This window comes from Zea mays, chromosome 10 (genome assembly GCF_902167145.1).
Source record: "Zea mays cultivar B73 chromosome 10, Zm-B73-REFERENCE-NAM-5.0, whole genome shotgun sequence".
In the NCBI taxonomy this organism is placed as follows: Eukaryota; Viridiplantae; Streptophyta; class Magnoliopsida; order Poales; family Poaceae; genus Zea; species Zea mays.
The window spans coordinates 129,816,641-129,828,841 of NC_050105.1; positions in this window are offsets into that span (position 1 = coordinate 129,816,641).

Sequence of the window (12,201 nt, forward strand, 5' to 3'; positions counted from 1 at the left end):
GTGTTCCGCCGGAACGGCTCAAGTGTTCCTACTCCCTCGTCGAGCCTGGCCTGCATCTCGCAGATTTGCTCGAGCTGTGCGTCCTGACCCCCCCGCAGGGACTGGGACCACAGCTAGCTCCCGAAGGATGTCAACGCGAGGCGCAGGCCTAGGGGGATCACCGTTTTCCGGTATACCAAGATGGTTGCCTTCGCCGGGACCCCCTAGATCGACGTGGAAACATTCACAACTTGGGCCGTAGTCCTCGTCGCCGAAGCTGCGGCTACCGTCGGAACAATCGGAAAGGCAGTAGTCGCATGCGGTCATGAAGTCCCGCATGGCACTGGGGTTACCGAGTCTGGAGAAATCCCAACAAAAGTCGGGCTCGTCATCTTCCTCGGAACCCGAGGGTCCGTAGGTCGAGACGGCCGTCAGCCGGTCCCAGGGTGACCGCATACCGTACCCCGGAGGGTTTGGACACGCCTCTATGAAGGCTTCCACCGAAGTGAAGTCGCTTGGTGGGTCGAGGCTGAATCCAAAAGGCACGAGATGGGAATCGGTCGGTACCTCTTGGTCGACGGGCGGTGACGAAGTCGCGTCAGGGGCAGACTGCACCGTCATCTCAGGTACGAGGGTGACGCCCAGCAAGTCCCTTGCGAGCGTGCTGGCGTCGTCCGTCCGCTTGGAGTTGGCGTGTTGCGGGGAAACAGCGCTCGTCTTCGCCTCAGACGTGAGGTCGACGCTCGACGTGTCCCCCGTTGGGGCACCGGCGCCGTCGACTCGCTCGACAGCCGACGAGGTGCCGCCTCCTGCTTGGCCTTGCTTGCCCCGCCTCCTCCTCCGTCGGCGGGGGAGGCAACGGGACAAACCCGAATGTTGTTCTTCCGCCACGTGGGGAAGACGTCGTTGATTCCGCCGCCGGCGGGCGGGTTATCGGCCGTCATTGTCGCTGTCGTGCGGCGGAGAAAGGAGTATCATGTCGTAGCTGCCGTCGAGGGACATGAACTCAAGACTCCCGAAACGGAGCACCGTCCCGGGCTGGAAAGGTTGCTGGAGACTACCCATCTGGAGCTTGACGGGAAGCTGTTCGTCAACACGCAGCAGGCCCCTACCTGGCGCGCCAACTGTCGGCGTTTCGACCCCGGGGGGTCCCTGGACCGACGAGTAAATTGTCGCCGCGTGTCCCAGCCCAGATGGGTCGGCGCGAGACGGAGCACGAAGGTGGGAAAGAAGGAGACAGGCAAAAAAGGGGGAAATCCGTGGCCTTCGTGTTGTCCTGCGCCTAGGTCGGGTGCGCTTGCAGTAGGGGGTTACAAGCGTCCGCGCGGGAGGACGGGACGACGCGTAAAGTCCCTCGCTCTCTCCCACGCGGACGCTTGTAACCCCCTACTACAAGCGCACCCGACCTGGGCGCAGGACAACACGAAGGTCATGGGTTTCCCCCTTTTTGCCTGTCTCCTTCTTTCCCCCTTCGTGCTCCGTCTCGCGCCGACCCATCTGGGCTGGGACACGCGGCGACAATTTACTCGTCGGTCCAGGGACCCCCCCCCCCCGGGGTTGAAACGCCGATGTTGGGGACTTGTTCTCAACCGCTATGAATCAAGAACAAGGCAACATAAAATATTAAATGACAATGACCTTCGTCCAATGAAGCATTATTCCCTCGGGGATAATGCACTCTAGACGAAGGCGAACCACAATATGATTACGAAGGTTGAGTTTTCGTAATAGTACGTTGTTAAATTGTACGAAATAACATAAAATATAGAGCATCAAAAGTAAATGAATCATATTATATTCATTCAATATATTTAAGTATTGGATACATATATACCTCTGCCTTGACAAAGGTTGGTTCTCAAAATGATGAGATGATGAAAAACCCGAATCAAAAAAGCGTGAACAGTAGAGGAGTACTGTTCACTATTTATAGGCACAGGACACAGCCTGTGAGAATTTACAACCATGCCCTTCATGAAAGTCTACAATAACGACTCAAACGCTTATGGACTAAAAGGTCTTTCTACTTTTAAGTCGGTTCATAATTCCGAAGCTTTATGAAGATCAAGCTTCGGTCATCGCACGCGGACAGCTTCAGCTGAAGCTGCTTCTTCCTTCAAGACCTTCGGCGCGACGAAGCATAGTCCCAACAGCCGACAATAAGTGACAATGTTTTACATTAATAACAAATGAAGTGCGATCTAATTATAATTTAAGTAGGGATGGGGATCCCCGACGGGGATTTATCCCTGTGAGGAATGGGGATGGGGAAGAAATGTCCCCGGCAAGCGTTCGTGGGGATGCCCGCGGGGAATTTTTTCATCGCGGGGACGGGTATGGGAAGCTAAAACCCGACGATGAATTCCTTGTTGCCATCCCTAGGCTCAACGACTAGTTTCCAGGGACCAGTCTGGTGCCACCTAACAAGACAACTTTCCGTTATAATGGTTACTGGTCCCGTAGGAGTGGCAGAGGTCCGGTGGTGAATCAAATCAACGATGTAGGACGTCTCGTGTGCCTCCAAAAGTGTGGATTTTAGGGATTGACCCCAATAGCTATTTGAGTGGTTGGAGGCTATAAATTGTAACACCCTGAATTTTGGGGTATAAAATTTCTTCTCTAATATCTACCAAATTCAGGTGTTACCCCTTTTCTTCTCTTTATAGATTTCTTTTCTCTTCCTTTTAATAGAGTTGGTTTATTTATTTGGGAGATGTATTATTACTTTAGTAGATTAAATCCTAGGGGAGATATGAATTGTTGCATCATGCTGAGCCTAGAATTTGGTCTTTGTTACAAGTGTGTTTTGTGCATCTCTTTGAATTTAAATTATGAAGTTCACTTGAATTTGAATTACTATCTGGATAAGAAAAGGAAAATAAAAAGAGAAGAAGCCCAACTCCCTTTCCCCCTTTCTTTCGGCCTTCAGGCCCACCAGGCCCGCGTTGGCGCCAGCACCCCGCTCGCCCGCCGCGTAGTGGGGCCCACCAGCAGGTGACTCGCCCGTGCGCGTCCGTGACCCCGGGGTCACTGACCAGTGGGTCCCGCACGTCAGCGCGCCCCTCTCTTCATTCCGACACGTGTGGCATCTCGGCTGGGCCCACCTGTCGGTTCTCCCCTCCCCGCTGCAACCACCACCCCGCTCGCTCTGCGCTTGTCGTGCCCACGTCTGCATGGATCACAGCCGCGATCGCGAGCCGGGGCATAAACCCCCCGTGCTAGCACCTTATCCCCCCTTCGCCTCATTCCCCACGATGCCCCAGCTCACCTCCCTCCCCGCGACGCTATGCATCATCGAAGCTCGCTAGGGAACGTTGTCGTTTGCACGCTCGCTGTGCCCCGGAGCACCACGTCCGCCGTCCGTGCACCCGCCGCACCCGAAGCGTCACCGTCCTCTTCGTCAAATAGCTCGGCTGAGCTTCACAGTGGTTGAGAACCGTTGACCCTCTCTACTCCTTTTCTCTCCCTCATTTTTGATGTATTTGATAATTGGCTCCCTCTAGTTCTTCGGGTTTGGCCCTGCCCTCTCCACTGCCTTGCATTCCTCCGTTGGCCCTGGTGCGGTGCTCGGCTGCTGTATTTCTTGGACAAAAATGTCGGGTGGAACTTGTGCCCGTCTCGACCCCAGCTTTTACAGTGCATCTGCTGCTACGTTGTGAGGTGTAATTCTAAGCCTTCGAATTTATCTTCAATCTTCCTGACCGCAGCACAGTAGTTGCCCACTGAATCGGTGGAGCAATCAGTCTTTGTTGATCTAGCTGATGATGACTAGGGAGTCTCCATACACCATCAATCTTTTGATCCCGAGTGACACAACAATGTTGAGCCCATGTATCAAGGATTAATCCTCTGTTGTGTTGTTGGAGGCTGGGAATAAGAGTTGAAGTGCATACTTGAGTTAGTCTCCTCCAAGGGCGATGAAGAGGATCCCAGCCCCTGCTTCTTGCAATTTCAGTGACCCATCGAAGTACATCTTCCAGGCCATACTCGGGGTTTTTGAAAGGGAAATAGGCTTACACCTTTTCCTAATTAATTTTGGTGGTTGAATTGCCCAACACAGATAATTGGACTAACTAGTTTTCTCTATATTATAAATTTTACAGGTGCCAAAGGTTCACAATAAACCAATAAAAAGACCAAGAAAGGGTTCAAATACAGAGAGCAATAGACAACCAAAGTGTGCCCTGGTCTGGCGCACCGGACTGTCCGGTGTGCCACCGGACAGTGTCCGGTGCACTAGGGAACCCGACTCCGAACTTGCCACCTTCAGGAATTCTGGGAGCTACTCCGCTATAATTCACCGGACTATCCGGTGCGCCAGCGGAGTAACGACTACACAACGCCAACGGTAGTCTGCAAGAACAATAAATGTGCTACAGTGCGCGCCTGCGCGTAGAAGTTAGGACAGGCGCCAGAAGGCGCACCTGACAGTGAACAGTCACTGTTCGGTGCACCACCGGACTGTCCGGTGGCCCAGCTGTCAGAAGCTCCAACGGTCAGAACCCAACGACCGGGTGACGTGGCTGGCGCACCAGACAGTGTCGGTGGCGCACCGGACTGTCCGGTGCATCATGCGACAGCAGCCTTCACCAACGGCTACTTTGGTGGTTGGGGCTATAAATACCCCACAACCACCCATCATTCATTGCATCCAAGTTTTCAGCCTTCACACCTCATACAAGATCTATAACATTCAATACAAGACACAAACAAGAGATTAAATCCCCTCCCAAGTCCAAAGATCATTCCAATCAAATAGTGACTAGTGAGAGAGACAATTGTGTTCTTTTGAGCTCTTGCGCTTGGATTGCTTTTCTTCTTCCTTCTTCCTTGATTCCAACTCAATTGTAACCAAGGCAAGAGACACCAATTGTGTGGTGGTCCTTGTGGGGACTTAGTGTCCCGTTTGATTGAGAAGAGAAGCTCACTCGGTCTAAGTGACCGTTTGAGAGAGGGAAAGGGTTGAATGAGACCCGGTCTTTGTGACCACCTCAACGGGGAGTAGGTTTGCAAGAACCGAACCTCGGTAAAACAAATCATCGTGTCATCCACCTTATTTGCTTGTGATTCATTTTTGCCCTCTCTTTCGGACTCGTTTATATTTCTAACGCTAACCCCGGCTTATAGTTGTGCTTAAAGTTTGTAAATTTCATATTTGCCCTATTCACCCCCCTCTAGGCGACTTTCAATTGGTATCAGAACCCGATACTTCATTAGAGCCTAACCGATCGAAGTGATATCGGGAGATCACGCCAAGAAGGAGATGGTGATCGGCGAGAAGCCCACCACAAGCCACGGGAAGGCTCCATCAAGGGAGTCCGGCAACAAAAAGGAGGAAGGATCCCCTTCACGCATTAGGACGCACAAGAGTGGCGAGAAGAAGAAGAAAATGAAGAAAGTGGTCTACTACGAGACCGACTCTTCATCGCCCTCTACATCGGGATCCGACGCCGCGTCCATCACTTCTAAGCGCCAAGAGCGCAAGAAGTATAGTAAGATCCCCCTACACTACTCTCGCATTCCTAGACATACTCCATTACTTTTAGTCCCATTAAGCAAACCACCGACATTTGACGGTGAATATTATTCTAGGTGAAGTGATATGATGAGATATCACCTAACCTCACTCCACAAAAGCATATGGGATGTTGTTGGGTTTGGAGTACAGGTACCATTCGTAGGGGATGAAGATTATGATGAGGACGAGGTGGCCCAAATCGAGCACTTCAACTCTCAAGCGACTACTATACTCCTCACCTCTCTAAGTCGAGAGGAGTATAATAAAGTGCAAGGGTTGAAGAGCGCTAAAGAGATTTGGGATGTACTCAAGATCGCGCACGAAGAAGATGAGGTGACCAAAATCACCAAGCGGGAAACGATCGAGGGGGAGCTCGGTCGCTTTATGCTCAACCAAGGAGAAGACCCGCAAGCCATGTACAACCGGCTAAAAACCTTGGTGAACCAAGTGTGCAACCTCGGGAGCTCCAAGTGGGATGACCATGAAATGGTCAAGGTTATTCTTAGATCACTCGTATTTCTTAACCCTACTCAAGTTCAATTAATTCATGGTGATCCAAGATATAAACTAATGTCTCCCGAGGAAGTGATAGGAAAATTTGTGAGCTTTGAGTTGATGATCAAAGGCTCCAAGAAAATCATCGAGCAAGGCACCTCCTCCACACCCGAGATACAACCGGTTGCATTCAAGGCGACAGAGGAGAAGAAAGAAGAGTCTACATCAAGTAGACTACCCATCAACGCCTCCAAGCTTGACAACGAGGAGATGGCGCTCATTATCAAGAGCTTCCGCCAAATCCTCAAGCAACAGAAGGGGAAAGATTACAAGTCCCGTTCCAAGAAGGTTTGCTACAAGTGTGGTAAGCCCGGTCATTTTATCGCTAAATGCCCTTTGTCTAGTGATAGTGACAGGGATAACGACAAGAAGGGAAAAAGGAGAGAAAAGAAGAGGTACTACAAGAAGAAGGGCGGTGATTCCCATGTTTGCCAGGAGTGGGACTCCGACGAGAGCTCCACCGACTCCTCCTCCGACGAGGACGCCGCCAACATCGCCGTCACCAAAGGCCTCCTCTTCCCCAACGTCGGCCACAAGTGCCTCATGACAAAGGACGGCAAGAAGAAGAAGGTAAAATCTAAATCCTCCACTAAGTATGCAACATCTAGTGATGAGGCTAGCTCTAGTGATGATGAGGATGATTTATTAACGCTTTTTGCCAACCTAAACATGCAACAAAAGGAGAAATTAAATGAATTGATTAGTGTTATTCATGAGAAGGATGAACTCTTGGATAGCCAAGAGGACTTCCTAATTAAAGAAAACAAAAAAGCATGTTAAGGTTAAAAATGCTTATGCTCCAGAGGTAGAAAAATGTGAAAAATTATCTAGTGAGCTAAGCACTTGCCATGATGTTATTTCCAACCTTAGAAATGAAAATGCCAAATTAATTGCTAAGATTGAGAAATCAAATGTTTGTGATGATTCAATTGACAATCTTAGAAATGATAATGCTAGTTCAATTGCTAAGATTGAAAAATTGAATGCCTCTCTTGCTAGACTTAGAAATGAAAATGAAAAATTAATTGATAAGGCTAAGGAATTAGATGTTTGCAATATTTCTATTTCCAATCTTAGAGATGAGAATGACATTTTACATGCTAAGATTGTTGCTGGACTTCTGCGAGAAACCACCCCATGACGAATGGGCAGGTGGAGCGTGCCAACGGTATGATTCTGTAGGGACTTAAACCGAGGATCTACAACGACCTCAACAAGTTTGGCAAGCGGTGGATGAAAGAGCTACCCTCGGTGGTCTAGAGTCTAAGGACGACACTGAGCCGAGCCACGGGTTTCTCGCCGTTCTTTCTAGTCTATGGGGTCGAGGCTATCTTATCCACAGACTTAGAATACGGTTCCCTGAAGACAAAGGCGTACGACGACCGAAGCAACCAGACCAGCCGAGAAGATTCATTGGACCAGCTGGAAGAGGCTCGGGACGTGGCCATACTACACTCGGCACGGTACCAGTAGTATCTGCGATGCTACCACGCCCGAAGGGTTCGGTCCCGAGGCTTCCAGGTGGGAGACCTGGTACTTCGGTTGCGACAAGACGCCCGAGGGCGCCACAAGCTTACTCCTCCGTGGAAAGGGGCGTTCATCATCGCCAAGATTTTGAAGCCCGGAACATACAAGTTGGCCAACGATCAAGGCGAGGTCTACAACAACGCTTGGAACATCCAACAACTACGTCGCTTCTACCCTTAAGATGTTTCAAGTCGTTCATACACCTCGTTTTCTTTACATACATAAATAAAGTCTAACCGTCAAGGAAGGATTAGCCTTGCCTCGGCAAAGCCCGACCCTCCCTCGGGGGCTAGAAGGGGGAACCCCCTCTGCGTCAAAATTTTCCTCGGAAAAGTCTTTTGCCAGAACGTCTTTCGCGCTTTTCGACTGCTTCGATAGCGAGGTCCTAAAAACAACGAGAGTACACGTAAGCGGCAAGGCCGACCGAGCCGAGGGACTCCTACGCCTCCGGGATACGGATACCTCACTCATCACCTTCCGCAAAAAGTAACTCACACTTGGATAAGCGATTCTGCTACAGAACAAGTCCTAACGCCCGAAAACTTTTCTGCCAGAACGACTTTCGTGCCGTTTTGACTGCTTCGATAGCAGAACCCTAAAAACAACGAGAGTACACATAAGCGGCAAGGTCGACCGAGCCGAGGGACTCCTACACCTCCGGGATACGGATACCTCACCCATCACCTTCCGCAAAAAGTAACTCACGCTCGGACGAGGGATTCTGCTACCAAACAAGTCCTAACACACGAAACGAGAGGAAAGAAAACGCAGCATTATAATCCGGCGTTAAAATGTTTAGGCCTCAGCGGCCGCGAAAAACATATGCATGCTTCAGACAAACTGTTCCTGCAGGTTCAGACATCGGTAGGGGGAGGAGTAGCACCCTCGGCGTCATTTCCATCCTCGGCGGAATCTGGCCCGGCCTCAGACGGCGACACGGGCGGAGGGATCTCCACCTCGAAGGAGAACGCCGACACCGCGCTTGGGCCCTTACGGCCAGGCTCTCTGCAAGGGTTCCGGCCCGAGCGGACGCCTCGGCTGGCCGCTCCGTAGCCTCAGCCAGCTGTCCCCCGAGGACCTCAGCCCGGCTCACGGCCTCGGCAGCGTGACTCCGGGGTTGGTCCCGCCCGCGGACGACTTGGTCAAGCTCCAACCGTCGCTGCTGCACCTCCTCGGCCTGGGAAGCCACATGCTCCCGGGCCGACGAAGCCTCTTTTCGAGCCGACTCCGCCTTTGTCCACGCCGACACCGCTTCCTCCGGCTTCAGCTCATCGCAGAGCGGCCGAAGGTTCTAAAACTGAGCAAGAGAGGCCTTGAGTGGCAAGGCCGACCGAGCCGAGGGACTCCTACACCTCCGGGATACGGATACCTCACTTGTCACCTTCCGCGCAAGGCAACTCACGCTCGGTTAAGTGGTTCAGCTAGCCGACAGGCGAGTCCTAGTGCTCGAAATGAGGAAGAAACACGACATTACGCTAAAATGCCCGAATGTTCAGGCCTCCGCAGCCACAATGAACAAACACCCATACTCAAGGTACCATTACAAACGGGACTCTGGTTCCACTCCCGCGGGTATGAACAACCTCTACACCAGAGGGCCTGCGGGATAACAAACTCCAGGTGGCTCGCCGGCGAGCACCGCTCCATCAACAGCGCGGCAACGACCTCCGTCTCGGGCGGCAAGACAGCTGTAGCGATGGCCTCAGGGCAAACGCTGCTGCTGAAAGGCCCTCGTTAACGTCCCCTCACGGGGGACGAGAACCAGCCATTAAAGCCAAAGAGCTGGAGGTCCGGAGCGCAGGTGGCACTGACGGTCTCATCGGCGGAAGCAACCGCTTCGGCAGAGGCAGCCTCAACTATGGCGACCACCACCTCAGCAACGACGACAGCAGCCACCTGCCCACCAACACCGCACCAGCGAGCGGCGGACGCCCCAAAGCGCACAGGCAGGTCCTCACTCCCGCTCTCGCCACAAGAACGAGAACGGGACCGTCCTAGAACACGAGTACCGCCCTCGCGGCATACGACGTGTTGTGCGACCCCCCGGTGCAGCCGGCCACCGTCGCCCAGGTGGAAGACGGACAACTGCACCATGTCCTGGCAGCAGCAGTTCGCCTTCCCCCGCATGGCTGGAGGATGCCTTCTCCGTAGAGCTGGAGGATGCCCTTCTCCCCCGAATGCCGGAGGAAGAAGTGGGTCGCTAGCCCACGCAGAGGCAGGCCCCAACTCGGTGCGCCCCCCTCCCCAGCCCGGATGATGAACATCCTTGAAGCTGAGGGTGGGGCAGAGGCCGCAGCCCGACTTGCTTCTCCCCACCACAAGGATGGTGATCATCCCTACGGATGACCATTGGTGAGGAACTGCAGCCGGGCTGTGTGATGAAAATCCTTGAAGCCGAGCGATGACTGAAGAGCGCCAACCCCCGCGAGGTCGCGCTCCTCCAACAGCAGCAAGAAGAAGGCAACACGGGTGCTCCCCATCCGGGGGCTCGGAAGGTGGAAGGGTGCAATGCATAAGGGAGTGCGGAGGCATGTCCACTGCCCGGGGATCGATCCTTTTTTTAAAGACAGCTCTCCCCACTCGCATCCCAAAGCGACACGAGCAAAGTCTCCACCGACGAGCTCCAGGGTTCCCACCCTCCGACACGGGGGCTGGGTCCCGCACGTCATGCGAGCGGACCGAAAACAGAAGAAGCCAAACCGCTGCACACGAAGCAGGTAACCGCCCCGCGGTTATAAGCGTTCCCCCATCCTCACCGAAACCAGCGGGCTAAAGGGCGGACCGTCATGCAGGAGGCATGCAACCGCACCACGGTTGTGCACCCTTTCGGCTTCATCGCATCCGGTGGGTCAGCGTGAAGGCACAGGCCCGCATGTCATGCAACCGGCGCAACGGTTACTACGTGCAAGGAAACCGCACCGCCACTCGCGCCAATGTCGCGTCTTCTCGACTGCGGAACCAGTGCCGCGACTCGAGGCAGCCCTGCGCGTGACCCAACAGTGCCAATCGAGCACAACGATCACGGGTCAGTCAACCGCAGGGGGAGGCGCGACGGTCGATATGGCCAAAAGCGGACCGGCAGTAATTGCAGCAGCAGACGGGCGGAGGTAGCGGTCAAATCGCCTGCAGGCTCGCGTCCCCTCTTGAAGCGGCAGGAGAGCCTTCTCCCACGGCATGAAGACGACGCATTCGTGTTCTGTTCCTCGAACGACTCGAGCACGCGCAATGGCCGCCCCACGAGTCGCCCGTCCCGTCGCATTAACTCCTCGGCAGGGCAAGCGACACCTTTGGCAGGCGAAGCGGGTGTCGTTTCACCTCTGTCATGATGACCGCGTCAAAAAAGGTGCGCCACACCATTTAAATTCATATCCTTTTCCTCTTCCTCTTTCTCTCTCTTACTACAGGGAACGAGAAAGGGGATATTTCCAAAAGGATCCTTCTCAGCGAAGGAAACGGGCCCCCGAGCCCTCCTACTAATCAGGGGTTCGAAGGCTGGCCCCTCGGAAGGGTTTGACAGCCACCCCAGAGCACTCGGGCTCCGAGCCCATTACTGATCAGGGGTTCGAAGGCTGGCCCCTCGAAAGGGTTCGACAGCCGCCCCAGAGCACTCGGGCTCTGCGCCCTTTACTGATCAGGGGTTCTGAGAGCACCTAGAGGGGGGGGTGAATAGGTGATCCTGTAAACTTCAAAACTTAAGCCACAAAACTTTGATTAAGTGTTAGCACAGTTAATGCCAAGTGGCTGGAGAGAAGATCTTGCACAATATGATAATCACAAGGAGTTCAACACAGAGAAGACACAGTGATTTATCCCGTGGTTCGGCCAAGTACAAAACTTGCCTACTCCACGTTGTGGCGTCCCAACGGACGAGAGTTGCACTCAACTCCTCTCAAGTGATCCAATGATCAACTTGAATACCACAGTGTTATGCTTTTCCTTTCAATATCCCGTTTGCGAGGAATCTCCACAACTTGGAGTCTCTCACCCTTACACTTGAGATTCACAACGAAATACGGAGTAAGGAAGAGAAGCAACACACACAAATCCACAGCAAAATGCGCACACACACGACCAAGAATCGAGCTCAAAAGACTATCTCAAAGTTCTCACTAGAACGGAGCTCGAATCACTTAGAATGACAAACGAATGCGCAAAGACTGAGTGTGGATGATCAAGAATGCTCTGTGGTTGCTTGGTCTTCTCCTCCATGCGCCTAGGGGTCCCTTTTATAGCCCCAAGGCAGCTAGGAGCCGTTGAGAGCAAATCCGGAAGGCTGATCTTGCCTTCTGTCGTCGGGCGCACCGGACAGTCCGGTGCACACCGGACACTGTCCGGTGCCCGATTTCCTTCCTTAAACAGCGCAGTCGACCGTTGCTGATCTGGGAGCCGTTGGCGCACCGGACATGTCCGGTGCACACCGGACAGTCCGGTGCCCCCTTCCGACCGTTGGCTTGGCCACGTGTCGCGCGCGGAATCCGCGGCCGACCGTTGGCCCTAGCCGACCGTTGGCTCACCGGACAGTTCGGTGCACACCGGACAGTCCGGTGAATTTTAGCCGTACGCCGTCGGCGAATTCCCGAGAGCGGCCACTTCGGCCGAGGCAGCCTGGCGCACCGGACACT